The sequence below is a fragment of the Drosophila hydei genome, unplaced genomic scaffold (genome assembly GCF_003285905.1).
Source record: "Drosophila hydei strain 15085-1641.00,03,60 unplaced genomic scaffold, DhydRS2 tig00000172-arrow-pilon, whole genome shotgun sequence".
Classification (NCBI taxonomy): Eukaryota; Metazoa; Arthropoda; class Insecta; order Diptera; family Drosophilidae; genus Drosophila; species Drosophila hydei.
The window spans coordinates 3,177,927-3,195,493 of record NW_022045682.1 but is presented as its reverse complement, the minus strand read 5'-3'; the positions used below and the strand labels follow the sequence as shown (position 1 = coordinate 3,195,493).

Below are 17,567 nucleotides of genomic sequence, written 5' to 3'. Positions count from 1 at the left end.
CGACGTGTTTGAATTTGATGAAAAATCTTTTCAATTGAATTCAACGCCTCGCACAACATTTGGCTAACATTTCAAATGGAAACGTTGGACGAGTGGATGTGCCGTTGTGTGTGTGTCTGTGTGTGTGTGTTGTTTATTTAAGCTGCTGTTGGATCGCTCGTATTGATTGCGTTCTATTTTTTATGTTTTTGCTACATATTTGAATTTTTATTCATTAGTTCATTTGATTGAAGCAGGTTTTTCACTTCAATCTGTAAATCCGAAAATATTTTCTGTTTATTTAACATCTTGTCCAAACTTTGCAGCTCATATTTGATATGATGAAATGATAAGACAACACACATGCCACACAGATGATTTAGATGAATTGAAAGCAAATGTTTGAAGCTTAACAAGAATATTTAAAGCGATATTTTTAAACGAAAAAGTATTGTAAAAGAATGAAACTTATTTTAAAGTAAATGAAAATATTTTCAAAAATAATATTTAAGAATCATTTTGTAATTGCTAATAATAATAAGAAATTATAATCTGACTTTCTAGGTGAATTTCTTTTTCAACTAGTTCCCTTTTAATCTATTTCAAATGAGTTTCCTGTGAATTTCATTTCGCTATTTCTCTACAGCTCTTCATTTGCACATATTTCTATCAAATCTGAGTTCATTCAATTGATAAAACAGATTAAATTTTTCATTTGGATTTTTCTATTCCTTTTTCATTAGTTTTTCATTTATTACTTTTGATTATTCCCCATTTGATTTTGGTGCCGGGCATCCAATAAATATTCATTTACCTCGGGCGACTCATAAATAGCAGTAAATCGTTTTTATTCGATGCTTGACTGCTTTCGTTTGACTTTTGTCAGCTGTTTGGCTGCAAAAATATGCAAATACTCATTAAACATGACAACAACAAAATCCATTCGAGAGTTGCTCTCGGTCATAGCCGGTGGCAAATGCAACCAGCAACCAACAACCAGGCAGCAGCTCTATTCTCATTTGTGGTGCTTTCATTTTTGTGTTTCAATTTTATTTACATGGATTTTAATACGCTTCAACCTAATGGAAAAAGGCAAGCAGCATGGCTTAGATGATATTTAAAATAAAACCATTTTGAAAACATTTTTATTTGAATTCAAATTAAATTTAGATATACAAAAAAACAAATTAAATGATAAAAGCTTTAAAGCTGAAGCTTAAGTTACAATAAAATTTATAAAAAATATATAAAGACTCAATGAATGTTATATGAATTTAATTTATTAAAGTGCAAAAAAGTTATTTTAATACTGATTTCAATCAATTTTAGTTTCAAAATTGTTCTAGACAAAAATGCAGATAGAAAGCATTTCTAATAGTCAAGGTATACTATGTGGATTACATAATATTTAACTGAAATAGTATCAGCTAGTCAGTATGAAGCAATTAGCATTATATGATAATTTTATTATATGATTTTTCACTAATAAAAAATATAAAAATGAAAACAAATTTAGAATTCAAAAAAAATTGAAACAATCCAGAAAAAATACATATAAAAATTTGAATACATTTACTCATATTGTTTTTGTAATTTAAACTCGAATATTTGGAATCGTAGGGTAGACTGGGAATGAAAGAAAACTGATTCGCCCTAAAACAATTTTTATAAAATGATTTTTAAATTGAAGTAAATTTTAAATGCAAAATGCTTATAGAAAACAGCAGTAAGAACGGGCATTAAATTCTTTGATTTTTAAAGGAAATATTAAATATTAAAAATGTAAATATAATTTTCATAAAAATTACCCTAAATAATAGTACCAAAAGAAGGGGTATTCCACTCTCGATAAATACACAAAACACAGGGTATACGCCAGTCGCTCACTCCCACTGAGTGTTGTCTACAGATTGTAACTAAAAACATTTTTAGTCACTTTTATTGTTTTGCTCTGCTCTCTGGTTTGGCGGTCAGAGCTATTTGCAATTTTCTTGCTCGTTCTGTTGCAACTGCTTGAATAAAAAAATAAAACAATGAAAATTTGCGAGATAAATAAAACAAGAAAGTTTTTTATCGTTCTGCGGGTGCAGTTGCCCAGCTGCCCGCAAAGCACAGTTGTAACTTGCCACAAACTGTGGCATCCACACAAAAGACTCGCCCATATCTGCCAAACAAAATTTTGTAAATTAAACAAAAGTTTTTTGCCTGGCAAATAAAAATAAATGTCCCCATATTGAATATAACATATTTATCTCCTTTTCTATTTTATTTTTAGGTAAGGGCACACATATTTTTGGAAACGGAATTTGTGAATTATTTGGGCGCCACGCCCACTAGGTAAGTGAGACGTGGTAACTGGTGCAACTTCGTTTTACGTTTGTTTTTTGGCTGTGGCCCAAAGCACTTACCACACACAATATCAGAGAGTAGCTGCTGACCTTCAGGCCGGCTAGCGGAACAATGGGCCACTTCTATCGCCTGGCAATCTACCTAAAGATTCGCATCGAATTCTGGGCTATTCGAGTATTAGTTTTTGGGTCAGTTGGTCGCCGTCGAGTCGCTATAGTTGAGTCTGTTATTTTTTTCGCTTTCCATGACACTTCCGCCTCATCAGTCAGCCGAGCTCTTGAGCACAGGTGCGGATTAGCAAGACGAAGGGGCCCCATGTTTTGCTGATCAATATTTTTAAAAATATTCATATATTAATACTAAAATTTATTAAAATATTTTATTATTTGTTTATAAGTCATAAATTAAATTAAAATAAATTACCTTTTGATATTGCTGCTGCTTCCGCCCTTGGGCCCATTTGAGTCTGTTCCGCTCCCGTTTTTTCTTAGCAGCTAACTGAGCGTAGTCTCATTGTCGCCACAATTTGTTGCAGTTGCAATTGCTGCAGCCTTGAGCTGGCAGTTAGCAGTCTATATAAGACATATCTGAGAGCAAGTTGATTGCAACCAGCAGTGCGCTGCAAGTGTTTGTTACTGTTTACATTCATTCTCATTGAAATTTGCATTTTAATTTATTGGTTTAGATATATATATATATATATATATATATACCTGTTTTTCTTTAAATTTTTCTGCGGAGTATTTTGAGTGCATGGTAGAGAGCTTCAGATTTATGTAGGAGATATACTCACTCACTCTGTGCCGCTATTCGTCATACAAAGCTCACTCTCCCCCTCTCCCTATCTCACTGTCTAACTCTGCTTATCTATGGGAACTAAGTTCGCTGTATCATATATAACAATCAGCTGAGTTATATGAAGATATAAATAGGTAAAGTTAGATAGATAGGTCGATTTTTTGATAATATTTTTCAGTTAGAGCATTCAAACTTCGACTTCGTTAAGCCACTTATCTCCTACTTGGTAATGTCTTCTTTTTTGGCGCTTTTGTACGCTCGTTGCACAATTCATGAAGTTGTCGCCACTGCCTTTGTCGCTCTCCTCTCCTCTCTCGCTCTCTTTGAACATTTAATTTTCTACTGTTTTTGCCGTTTGTCTTCCGGCTTTGCCGTTTTCTTGCAATTTATGCACTGACCCGTTTCCATTTGCTGGTCGTCCAGCTATACTCCGATTGTTACCTTTAATTAATTTTATAGTTGATTTTAGCAACAGAGGTGAGTCGCAGCATGCACTGATTTAATGACATTTTCCCATTGTTTGCATAACAAACAATTTCTGATTACTTCATTAGAAAGTTTTAGCCCAGTAATCAACGATAAATAATAAACAATTCGAATAATCTCGCATTGATTGAAAACTTTTTTCATTTACTCAACTTTCGAAAGCAAATGCTGCAACTGCAAGTGGATTAAAAACTAAACTAAAGAGAGACTAAAACTGAAGTTTTTGATTTTGTAGCTTTCAGCTTTATGCTTCTCGATTGCATTCTCAAACCTTTCCTATATATCTGCTTGGTTTGCTTTCTTGGCTCAATGTAATTCTCTGAGAATGAAAAGCTTGTAGCTAATTGATGCAATATAAAAGCTTGATATAAAAAGTCTATAAAAGCTCTACTTTTGAACAACATAGGAGCTTTAAAATAATTCGATTGTTAAGCAGAGCTTCAATTAAATATTAGAATTATATTTAAAGACAAAGTTCTAAGCTTTAATGTTGTATAAGAACGTAAAGCTTAAAGCTACAGGAACCCTTAACTAGTGTATATATATTATTATCATCAGTTATTTGTCTTTGCCATATATGGTATTATATATAAAAGCTGAAAGCTCTAGCTATTTTTTATTTAAATTGAAAAGCTACCACTTTATAAATTTTTACTTTATGCATTTTAGATAGAAGTTGCTTTATATTAAAGCAGAAAATTCTATCGATTTTTGAGTTTAATGCTTAATCCAAAAACTTGAGCCAAGTTTCTTTATAAAACGATAAAGCTACAAATTCTGTAAATTGTTGAACAATTTGCTCTGTTTATTACAGAATCAACGGGATTAATTTATGACTTAAAGCTCATTTGAAATAATAGCTGTGCATATCAATATTGAATAATCGAATGCATATTGTTTTTATATTTATTGCCGGCTGAGCGGCGTTTGTTCCGCTGACTTTTCCGTCATTTGCAAACAATTTATTCATTGTACATAAAAATAACAAGTAAATATGGCTCCATGAATAAGCATATACATATGCTATATACCATATACTAAAAATATATATGTATATATAACTCCATTTACAATAATTGTTGTTTGCGGCTCATTTAAATGCGTTCGGCTGCGTGCTTGTGGCAGCCAGTGATAAACAACTTTTTATTGTTTATAAAAATACAATAAAAACACACAGAAACTTATGCAAAATGTGCTTCAAATTAATGCTACGAATCGGATTGCTCTTATTGGATTCATTCATAGCAATAACTTCACTTTTAAAATGCTGAAATTCGATTCAGATATCTGCAGCTGCCACACGTATTCCAGCAAACATCCTTGCCATATTTGCGTTGAAATTTATTGAATTATTGTAAAATGCTAAAGGTGCATTTTATATAATATATATATATTTATATTTATATAAATAAATATCATATATATTTTTGGCAACGCAATTTGAACCTGTTTTTTTTTTATTTGTAATATAAACCTGGTCTTTTTATGTTTTTCTTTAACTGCCTTAACTTTGCTTGTGTTTTTAATGTGAATTTAAATGTTAAATATATAGAGTATATGAAGCAGTCAGAATACTTAAAAAAAACGATTTTATAAAAGTTTATTGTCAGAGTGTTAAAAAAGGCTAAAAATAGTTCGAAAAAACGGCAATGCTTAATTTCAATTTATTCTGTTTTTATTATGACTATAAACTTAAATAAAAAGCAAATGAGTTGCATGCGAATCAGATTCGTTTTGGTCTACTGTTTGATTTATTGACAAAAGCGAAAGTGGATTACGTATTTCGCTCAGAATAAAAAACTTGTGTGAAAAATGTTGGCCGTAAAACTTAAACAACAATTTGAGCTGCAAATGTTTTATTTTTTAACTTAGAACATTTCGATTTTTTATGAAGTTAAAATTGCAAGAACATGGAAAAGGCTTTTAGACTCAGTTTAAACTAGCCTTAGTCATTCGTCACTCTGACAGGTGTGTCGGACTACACTTGCTGCTTAAGTCCTACCACCTCTTGAGCTGCCTGCCACCTTGGCACCTGGCGATATCCCGCATAAGCCTTCAAGGTGCTGCTCTTTTATTTGCTTTAACTATGCCTTATCCTCAGTCAACCCGAGTCCAAGTCTCACTACTACAGCCGTAATAACCTTTCGGCGAGGTTGTGACTCTTTTTCAATTCTGCCTTTGTACAGGTGCTCTATTATCGGCTCAATTTTGACTTTAGCAAAAGTTCCTGGCAGGTCAATGCTTTTTTCTAGCCAGCTTTCGATGGAATCGTGCTCTAAGGCGCCCATAGTATTTTCGCAGCAAAATCAACTAGATATATCACTCTCTCATCCATCTATCATAAAATTTGAGTTATTTAAAATCAAGTACAAATTAGTTTTAAGCTTCCAACTCAGCTCTACAACAAAAATACAAAAATAATTTTATTTCAACATCATATAAAATAGTATTCTATATTTATATAATAAAATACACAAAAATTACATTTACCTTAAGCCAATTTAACACTTTCTTAAATCAAAAGTTTGTTCAATTGAAATTCGGTTTCTTTATAAAACTAAAAAAAAGAAAATAATTTAATTAGTTCAGCAACAACTTAACTAGCAGCTTGCATAGAGACTTTTCTCTGGCCATTCAACCACGCCGCAAGACAACTTTTTAATTGACCCAATTTTGGTTAAAAAAAACTGTTGGCCAGTGTTTGAGCGCTTTATCTCTCCATTTGGCACGCACTTCTTTAATTATTTCGACATTTTTTTTTGGTATTTTTGTTTTGCTCTTAAGCAGATAGAAAGAATTCATATTTAAAATGGGAAACGCACTTGAAACAAAGCCGAAAACTGAAAACAGAAAACAGAAAACTCAAACAAACGGCCAAAAACTTAAATAATTTTGTGCAAGTGCAAGAAAAGTTGAGGGAAAATGCCAGAAAAACTTTTCGGTTTATCATTTTGCAGTTTCCCCATCTTCTATTGTTTTTGCTGTTGTTGTTGTCGCCTTTTGCCCGACTGACAGACATTGTCTTGTTGAAAAATTGCGCATATTTCCGTTTCCGTTTTCAAGCAGTTGCGTGCGAGCTTGTGTGTATATGTGTGTGTGTGCGTGTCAATGAGTCTGCGTGTGTGAATATTGTGTTGTTGTTGTTGCTGGAGGCGGGTCACAACCCCCGCACAACGACCTGTGCCTTAGTTTGTCTGCCAAAGTCTGCTGATGTCTGCGCATAAATTAAAATAAAATTCATTTTAGCAGACAGACACCTAAAGAGACGCACACACACACACATTATCGTGTGCGTAAATTAAAAATGCAACAAAAATGAAAACTTTTACGCAATGCAATTTTTAATGCAAAATTGCGTGCCAAATTTTTTGCCTCAACTGAAAAGTTCCAAAAATTCTTTTTAATCTCTTCGTCTGCATTCAATTTATATATAAATATATATGTATATATGCACAAGATATACATCCTTTTTTTACAATATTTTATATTGATAAAATTTTCGTTTCACATTTTTCTCGTTTTTTCTTTGCACAATTTGTCAAGCACATTTGTTAAATTGTATTGCAAACTTCGCTGTATAAGCGTATATATATTTAAATATATGTATATAAAGGTAGTATATATATATAGACACATGCACTTGTCCCGCATGATATGCAAACGCAACGCGATGTTCAATCAACATCAAACATTGCTGACATTTATTGTGCCAAAAACCCTTCAAACAACTCTCGCTGCAAATATTTGATGTATTTTCATTGGATGCCCTATGCTGAAAGCCTGCTAAGGGGTATATATAGTTGACAGTTATGGAAGATCAGAAAATATTTATCAATATTTTCGGCTTCCATTAAACTCTAATACCCATAAAGTCAACGAAAAAAATTATAAACAACAAAAATATAATTAATGTAACCTAGCAGGTGTTTACTAATAGCCCCTTTGACTATCTCCAATTAATCACTCTAAAATTATAGAATAAAAAAAATTTCATTTGATTGTTAATATTAATCTTTTTATTATTTTTCATGCAATCCTTGATTGTACTATTACAATTAGTTAAACTTGTTTACACCTCTAATATATATTTCAAGTATAATTCAATATAAATAATTCCCAAGCTTCCCTCTAACTTGACTCATTGTAATCTAAAAATGTTCTGCGTACATTCAAACTAAGCCAAAAATAAATTCTCATTTCATTCACTCACATCTCACATATCTTCAATTTCTTCCTCTCGAATCTGCCTTAACTAATTACAGGATATCTCATGTCTGCATCTTTTCGAATACTTTGTGAAGCAGTTAATTTTGGCAGTGAACGCTGTGTACATTTCTGTCGTCAATATGTGGCGTATATCCACAGACGACGATGACGACTGATTGCGTATACGTAATGTGACAGTTGCTATACGATGGAGAAAAAAATTAAATAATGTTGCGTATACGACGTGTGCGCGCAAAAATAGTTGCAAGTGCGGCCGGGGCCAGCCATCCAGCCAGGCAGGCAGGCAGATGTGATTTTTAATTTTACAATTTTTGACATTTGCGTTTGCATTTATATTAGATTTTACAAGGTAAAATTTGAGAGCACCTCCTGCACGCCCCTTCCCACTGTCTCCCTTGTTGCCGGGTCAATGGAGACTGACAAACCGAACGGGTCGAGCGTTGCAGGCGTGACAAATGGGATTTGCTTGAACTACATGTGTCTGTGTGTGTATGTGTGTGTATCTGTGTCGGCGTGTGTTGCATGTTGCATGCTGCAACATATTCTATATGCCAACCACGCTCCATGGGGAGCTGTGTAACTCAACCGAAGGTAACGAAATTTTGCCAGCACACGTAGCCAGAAGTCGCTTGCTAGTAGCAACGTTGCGGCTGTTAAGCTTAAATGTTAGCTGAGCCACATCAATTCTGTGGCAACTGCATTGGCCATTAAGCCCATTTTGGATGTTGACTTAGGCACACGCCTCTACCTAATTAAAACATTAAATTTGCAAAATGTCTCAATCCAAGGGAGAAGAAGCAGTAAACGCAGAGGACAGAGCAATGAAAAGAATTTATATATATTGAAAGTCTGTGACATTGTCTTGGCCAGTTGCCTGCAGCATGCCACAGTTGCTGTTGCAACATCATTAATTGCAGCCACACTGCACTGGAGTTAAGCAGACTGCATAACACTCGTTTTCAAAATTGATTAAGCAATTGATGTTTTCTGAAGTTATGGCTTTATGTGGAAAACTGAAACTTTGTGAAGATAGAGTCTAATTCAGCAGAATGTTGTATGTTCGGTTGAAGTGACGACCCAATATATTCTCTTTGCACTTTGTAAGCGAGCATAAAACTAAAAAAAAAACTGCCAACTGACAAACTGCGCTCCAATCTACTTGCAACGCCAGCCGCTGGCAAATGGCTGACACAAAATGTTGGCAACAGCAGCAACCAAAACAGCAACAACTTGCAACAACAATGCGCCATCAAATTAATTTTAATAATCATGACGTTTATTAAACGAAAGTAATCATAATTAAAGTCTTGCTACACTAAATTGTTGTAAAAATTAATTAAGCTTTAATGGGTCAGTGTAGCGAGAGGTAGAGATATATATAAATATATTTATATATATATATATATATATATATATATATATATATAAAAGCAAAGATGTTTTTGTTTGAAAAATAAATGTAATAAATGTTCGTTTTGCAAGCAGCTTAATTTTATAATGCCATCAAAAGGGGCGAAAATAAATTCTAGCTTAACTTTTATGATTCATTTAATTTTAGGAAATTGTAAATGTTTTTATTTTTATAGCAATTTTATGTGATTTTAAACATTAAATGTATTTTTTGGCAATCAAATGAAGAGCTGAAAGCTGTTAACATTAATAAAGTGACCAGAGAAAACAATGAGTAAAATTTTACAATAAGATTTAATTTGTTTTTTTTTTTTTAATTTTAAAAATGAATAACTTGATAAATTATTACCAGAATACTTAATTAAATTAAATATATTTTTCATTCTTATTTCATACAAAAAGCTATTTGATTTGCTGTCATAGCCAAAGATTCTACAACAATCAGTTTTTTCTAGGCCTTAAATAAAATAGGTTTATGTAGATATATATTAAATTGAAATTAATTTTATTGATGAAGCGTTGTGTTGATCGCTTTGTGACTGCGAAAATTTCCACTTGAAAGATTTAAGTTCACTATCAAATTAAATATTAAATAAATATATCAAAAGAAATTCTTAGCCTTTTTGCTGTCAACTACAGCTGTATATATTTATTTATACATATACATAAATATAAAGTTATTTATTTGACTATGTTCATAATAGTCTTTGCCCAAGCCTATGCCTATGCCTGGGCTATAAACAATTGATGGCAAAACAATAAATATGTAATTGGAATGTGTAAACAATTGCACGAAAATTTGCTAATCATAATGCGCACACAATTTGCTAACACAAATTGAACAGCACACATACACACACACAAGCACACACACATACACACAAGTTTGGCCTGTTTTGCTGCTGCTGCTCGCTGCCTTTGCTCTTTAACAAGCTGCCTTCTGTGACTTTGACTCCATCGTGATGCCGTTTACAATGAGTCGTAAAGTAAATTTAAGCGGCTGCCGTTTGACTTTTATCTGTGTGTGCGTGTGTATGTGTATGTGTGTGTGTGTTGGCTGGTGTGCGTGCGTCTCTTTGACTTGGGTCGTGCGTCTCCTCAACTAAATCTCAGCTAGAACAATGGCCGGCGATAAACGAGCAAAAGCGCAATAACATTAACCGTTAAAGCAGGCAGCGCTGTCGCGCTGTACGGCTAAAGCCAGCTGCTCGGCCAAATATGCGGCATTTGACCCAATTCTCTCGTTCGCGTCCCAACTCTTTGGGCCAAGCGATTCAATCGTCTGCGTCATTGGCGAACAGCAACTGAAGAAGCGAATTGCAGACCAGGCCAAGCAGGGGCAGGGCAGGGACAGGGGCTGCTTACTATGGCAACATTGCCAACTTTGACTGTGCTGCTGCTGTTGCTGCGGCTTTGCTATATTTGGCACACACACGCACTGCCACACTGCCCTGCCAGGCATGTATTGGTCTATCTCTTAAGCACCCGAGCAGTCACTTATCTATGAGTATTTGTATGTGTAGTTGTGTGTGTGTTTTTGTGTGTATCTGTGTGTCGTATGTGTACTTTTGCCAAGCCACTGACGTAATTTTCTTGAGCTTCCGTAAATGCATTTTTGGCTAGAGATGAGCGCGTGAAGATCTAGAAATTCATTAAACTTGATGGCATTTAATGGCGATATATACTATATATATTACTTTATACGCTATATATATTTGATAAATATGTGAAATAGTATATTTAACATTAACTTCTTTGGCAAAAGTTCGAACAAAAATCGACTTCACAGTCAAATCACATAAAAACAGAAAGATTTGGTTTTAAGACTGATTGTGTTAGATTAAGATAGATTATAGCTATATGAATAAATCTCCAACTAACTTTTGCCACATTCACCTCAGTTAATCAGCATGAAACTTGTTAGCTAAAAATATATTCGAATCGTAAGCTTCGCAAATCAACATAGAATTGTCTGTTACCCAACTCAATTGTAGGTAGAACAGAATCAAAATATAAGAATAATCATTATAGTCAATTAGAATATGTTGTTAGCATAGATAACTATTAAATGAGTCGAGAGTTGGATACTTTAAATTATTTTAGGGCCACAAGTATACTGAAGTATAGATAATCATCTGTGTCAAATGAACTCTTCATATTTTTAAATATTTTTGTAAAATGACAATAATAAAAATAATTTAAATGGCAATATTAGAGAATATGTATGTGTTAAACATAATCTCTAATACTTCATTCCATTTTTGTTACGAATATAAAAATATTCTATCAAATTATTTTACTCCTTTACAGCAATATCTTTATCTTATCTTTTTTATCAATAAAAAATATAATTTATATAAAATCCAGAAATTGTCATATATTTTTTTACAGCTCCAATTTCCCATTCAATTTGCCTTCCAATATCAATCTATATTTGCTCAACATACTTTTCCTTTATATTTTCCCAATTTATCGCCTGCAGTTCACTCCGCTCTATAAGTAGATTTCGTACTTGGCGTTTCTGACCACAGACAACGCGCGTTGTCCGCAACTTTGCGCAAATGTTTGTGCGGCAAGTGTTCAGAGCTGTGCTTGTGTGGGTCTGTACAGTTGTATCTATGTATATGGCAGTTGTTTTCCAATTGAATTTCCAATTTGGTTGGCCATTGCAACTTTTTCAATTGGAGATTTCAACTTTAAGCGCGTATCGCACGTTCTTCGGTTCCCAATTTAATTAGCCATTAAATATATATATATATATAAAAAAGAAGAAAATGCGCTGGCCTCCTTGGAGAGTCAGCAGAGAATTTCATAAATATTGTTTTACACAGAAATTTGTATACCCTGTAGCTGAAGGGAAAAGGGGCTAATGTGAGGGTTCATGTTTACGAAAGTTAATTTAAGAGCTGATAAAATATGCAACCAAAAAAAATTTGCACCTAGTCCACAATATAGTTTATAGTCATATATAACAGCATGCACATATGAGATACCCTATAATTTTAAAAACGATAGGGCTTATACATATATATATCTGACTAGTCAATCCATTCTCAGCTCATACATTGATACATAAATTTAATTTCATTTCTATTGCTAGCAAATCAAATCAATCAAATACAATTTAAAGCAATTTAAAATACTTTTACTTGCTTACAGGATATCTAGTTAGTCTATCACTTTGCCGTTTCCCTTTCCTAAAATATATTTTATTTAATATTTTATTGCTTTGAGGTCTCACCAATCAAGGGCAGTTTATATGCAGTTTGAGTTACATACAGGATATCTAGACAGTCTATCATTTCGCTACTCCCATTTCTTTTACATATCTTTTATTCAATTTTTGTTGCTGCGCTGTTTGTTGTTATTTATGGCCACTCGCTTCGAAATTTACGCAGATTTTCCAACGCTCATATTCAGCGGCTCGGCTCGCCGTGGCTCATCATCATTTGCACTCGCATCGTGGCTGCCACTTAACACCTTTTGGCAGCAGCAGCAGCTGCCACGCCCCAGCGAGCAATGTTAATAAATCCTTCGCGTAACACATCTTCCCCGCCCCCTCTGCCGAGCAGCGAGTTGATCTGTGAAAAACCAAAAAAAAAAAAAAAGAATAAATGAAAAAGAAAAGAGAAGAGAAAATAAAAAAAAACCATGCAAAGGACTTAAAGTTTTCGCCTGGCGTTGTTTTTGTTTTTGTTTCTTCGAGCTTGGCATTAAAAAGTTTTTTTTTTAAAGCCGTTTATAAGAATTTAAGCGTGCCAGCTGAATATTTTCTTCGGCTTGTTTGCTTCAAAAATACCAGCAAAAATACACAGCTTACAAATCTGATATCAATAATCCAATTTTTGTCAGTTGCTTTCAATGGAAGCGAAACTTTGAATTTAAGCTGCGTTTCGTTAGAGAGTTGCTGGGCTACAAGCTCAACAAAGTTCAAGCTGTGACAGTTGAACTCCTGCAAATGTAATCAAATATCAAGGGCATTATAACTTGCTCAACATTTTGATCAAACCTGAAAAGCCTGTCTAGCAGTAAACTTGTTTGTTATTGCAGGAAAGTCTCTAGGTTAAGAGTGGATTTTAAAAAGCACATTAAAGCTTTGTTGGAAAACAGCTTAGTTAAAATATAAAATAATAATGAAATTAATTATAGACACTATATATTTCAGCTTTTTTCTATGTTTATGTTTTTCCCAAAAAAAAATATACAATTAAAGATATGAAATAATTTATGTAAAATTTATAAATGAGCTTTTGCTTTATGTTTATTTTTATGTTTAAATGTATTACAAATATAATTATTTTCATCATAAGAGATCTCTCATACAAAAATAAGCAAGTTCATAGTTGGCATTTCATATAAATTTCCTGACTAAGTACTTATTTAATATATGACAAAAATATAAGATTAGGCCTTAAAATACGAATTAAAAGCACGCAACTAAAGAAAGCTCTTTTAAGCTTTATAATAAATAAAGAGCTTTTATAAAATTCTGATTAACTCTAAAGCTTTCATAATTATTTCTTAGAATTTTTGACATTTAAGACCAGCTGCAAATCATATTATTATTGATTGCTTCACAATGCTGGCAGTGATAAATGAATGCGCCTCAGCTTTAAATAAATATTGAAATATTTCGTAAAACTAAACGGTCTTTAAAAGTGAGTCAGCGAAGACTTTAATTAACTCAAAGTCAAATGCCAAATACCAAATATGAAGATGGAAGCAGGTTGCTTGCCTAAGCGGATGTTGTCACAAGTTGAATTTGAATTTAAATTTGAATAGGCCAAATGAAATGATTGAGATGCGGGCGTAGCCGAAACCCACACAAAAATTAAGTATACGTTAGCACACGCACATGCAGAGAAATAGAGAGGCAAAGACGAAGATGACAGCGCTAATTGCTGGCAAACAATTGGTATCTTCAATTACAAGTATTTGCAATCACTTTGCCATGGTACTCGAGTGTTAACTGCAAGACAAGTTATTATTCAACCTTGTTTGAGTATTTTTTGTGTACTTAATTTTGTGGGCTACTTCGACGTCTTGGCACACCCCAAAGCTCGTAAATTACACACGCAGACAGAGGTGGAGACAGAGAGAAAGAGCGTGTTTATTTATGCATACAGCAAATTTATATTAAGCTGCTTAAGATTGGTTTTAAGACAGCTGCCGCTGACAACTCTAATCAGCGAACGTGTTACACGAAAATAATAAAAAAATGTTGAAAAAAAACAAAACCAAACCAAATTTTACAACACTCAATTTAACGGTGCTAACCTTAGCTCTAAGAGCCATTAAAAATGTGCGCAATTTGTTGTTTTTGTTGTCGCTCTTTTAATCTTTATTTGAGCTGCTGTTAATAATGATACCCTCTAACTATTGAAAGTGTGTCAAAAGGGCATATCGTTTTGTAGAAATCTATGGAACAAATTTAAATAACTTAACATACGATTACTATTAAAAAACAGCTGTCCAGATGCATTAAATTATTAAATGAAATTAAGAAGAGCTACGACAAATTGTTAAAATTTAAAATTTTTTAATTAATATATATATATATTATTCAATCAAGTAAATGTCTTTAAAATTTTTGCGTCAACAGCGAGGCTTGAAAAAGTTGCTTTTCGAAATCGAGCCAAAATTTATAAAAATTGTAAAGCAACTGTTTTTTTGATTTAGGGCAAACATTGTGATTTTAATTTTTTCGTCATTTAATTAAATTTTAGGTGATAATTGTTTGAATGCCAATTGATAAAAAGTATTCTACCGAGCTCAAAAAAAATATAGCCATAGAAGATGAGCTAACAATGGACCTAGATATGAAGTTTCTAAACTCAAATGATAAACTTTGATGGAATGCCCATGCATAAAAAGGATACCGTTATGAAAGCAATGTTACCCTTTGATAAAACTTAATTCAGTTACCAAGTTCGTAAGATATAACTCGAAGACTTTTGAATTTGATACGAGTAAATTTGATGTCCAGCATCCTAACGACCTTATATAGTAAATATATATTTCACTTTTAGACTATCTATTCTCCAGCCTATCTAAAACTAATTGTTCAATCTTGTCAGAGCATCTGCTGGTCGTTGATAGCCCTCGACTGCACGTCCACTTGTTTTAATAGCTCTTTTGTTGGGTTTACTTTTAATTATTGAGTTATGAAACTTATAATCTGAGTTCAGTTCACTTGAGTCCAGTCATTTCTGCCCCTCTTATGCTCCTCTTTATGATGATGAGTATGCAAATTTGTGCAGCGCGCTTCCCACGATTGAGTTTTACGGCGCCATTGTTAAGAGAGCTCCGAAGAAATAGAAAAAAAAAAGCTGACAATATTTTTTTTTATGACTTGGTCTCCGATTCGCAGAGCTATTCATTGCACGCAATTAGATCTGTGAATATATATGTATTCGCTATGAGTTATGATTGCAGTAGTCAACTATCGCTGAATAATTCATGTGCATAAAAGCAATAATCCTCTGAAACTCAATGTCATATTACAAAATATACAAAAGCGAAGAGAGCAGAGACAGGCAGAGAGAGAAAGCGAGAGCGGCGGAGAAAAGAGAGAAAAGTTCTTTAAGTCCATCTGACTGGCTATAGTAGAAAATATTTCATTCATTTTTATTCACAGCTACTTTTCAATGCGCCCGACGGAGTTCAATAGAAATTGAAAATCTCAACAAGTTTTGCCTCTCACTCACACACTTTCTCTCTCTCTCCAGCACGCTCTTTCTCTGTCTGCTATAATTCAATTTTCTGTGCGAGAAAAAAAAGAAGGAAAATCGCTTTCATTAAAATTCAACTGCATCAGCAAAAATGTAACACTGGTCACACACACACACACACACTCACCCTCCCTCTTTATGGGCGTGTGCATAGGTACCACAAAAACCAGCAGCAAATCAATTGGAAATGAACTTCTTCCATTCAGCGACCATTTTATGCCAAATTGATTGCGAGAATTTAATTAATTTTTTACCATATTGAAATATATACATAAACCACAATTATGCTGCATGCTTCACATGCATAAACATATATACACATATTCTATCATACTTTCAATTTGATTTACTAAGTGGATTTGCATTTATGAAAAGCTTATTTACGAGCGCACATAAATCTCGTATTGCGTGCATGATTGGTGTGAAAAATTAAGCACATTTTAAGTGAAAAGCTTGACTTGGCTTAAAGCCAAATCTACAGAGTAAAAGTTTAGACCAGCTTGATGGCTATAACAGTTCATTTATTCATAAGAACTTTAGGCTAAATAATATCGTTTGGAGAAGCTTTTATAGTGAAAGTATTTTATTTTCCATGATTAAGTAGCTGACAAAGTACAAAGATTTGTTTCATTTGAATTGAATCAATCGAAAGCTTTCAACTAATTTTTAAAGCTCTGTCACGTAAACAAAAAATATAACAAAAAATATATATTCAAAGACACTTGCTGCTCGGCGTAAAAGAAAATAATTTTAAGAGTTTAGTGCTTTGGTTTTAATGATATAGTTTAATTAAACTGTAATTTCTCAATGTGGCACCAAGTTGATCTAACATAAATATTTCAGAGCTTTAACTTTTCAGATTAATCAAAAGCACTTTATGCCAAGAAGCTTTAAAGTTTCAAGCCGAGGTTTCATTAAAAGCACAAATTAAATATGTAAAAATATCAAATTCAGCATAAACTAGAGCTGATCTCATATGATCTATATATATATATATATATATATATATATATATATATATATGATATATATAACCTCAGATAAGCCTTAGCTTTTGCTATATTTTACATCTTTTTTCCCATAGTTCCAGCTCTTAGTTGAGCTTTTAATAAATCCTAAGATACGCCACGTTAAACAATTATAAGAAAATATCCGAAAACATGAAACAATAAATTCTCATAAATTACACTTCTGGTATTATATTAAAGTTATGCCCTTGATAAAACCTAATGAGCATTGGGTTTAGTTGGAGAGCTGCCTGTGAGTGCAATAAATACAGAATGCTTAAACAAAATACTATTTCCACACTTGTGCATATTTAGTTGGAGAGAAAGAAACTCGAACATTGTTGCAAGGCTGCACAAGTTGTTGTTGAAGAGTCTCGACTGCCGACTGCCGACTCCCAACTGCCGACTCTCGACATGTACACAAAACAATTATAGCCTGTAGGTAATTTAGTGGCGCAGCATTTACGAGGCGAAAGAAAAAAAAAGCAGCAAGAAACGTAAGAGAAATGCTTTATGTGTTGGCCATGAGGCAGAAACGTTGCCTCCGCTACGGCAACGCAACGGAGCGGTCTTAAAATAA

At 33.2% G+C, this 17,567-nt stretch overlaps 1 protein-coding gene across 3 annotated transcripts in view; it reads left to right on the top strand.

Annotated features, from left to right (window-relative positions):
- LOC111595794 (leucine-rich repeat and fibronectin type-III domain-containing protein 3) overlaps positions 1-17,567 on the top strand; it is a 156,285-nt gene that overhangs the window by 120,554 nt on the left and 18,164 nt on the right. The window contains exon 1 of one of the 3 annotated variants that reach the window (XM_023309683.2): positions 2,278-2,316. The exons of the other annotated variants lie outside the window; for them this stretch is intronic. The gene's annotated coding sequence lies outside the window, so the exon portion shown is untranslated. Of the gene's footprint in view, positions 1-2,277; positions 2,317-17,567 lie in introns of those variants that run through there. 3 annotated transcript variants of the gene reach the window in all.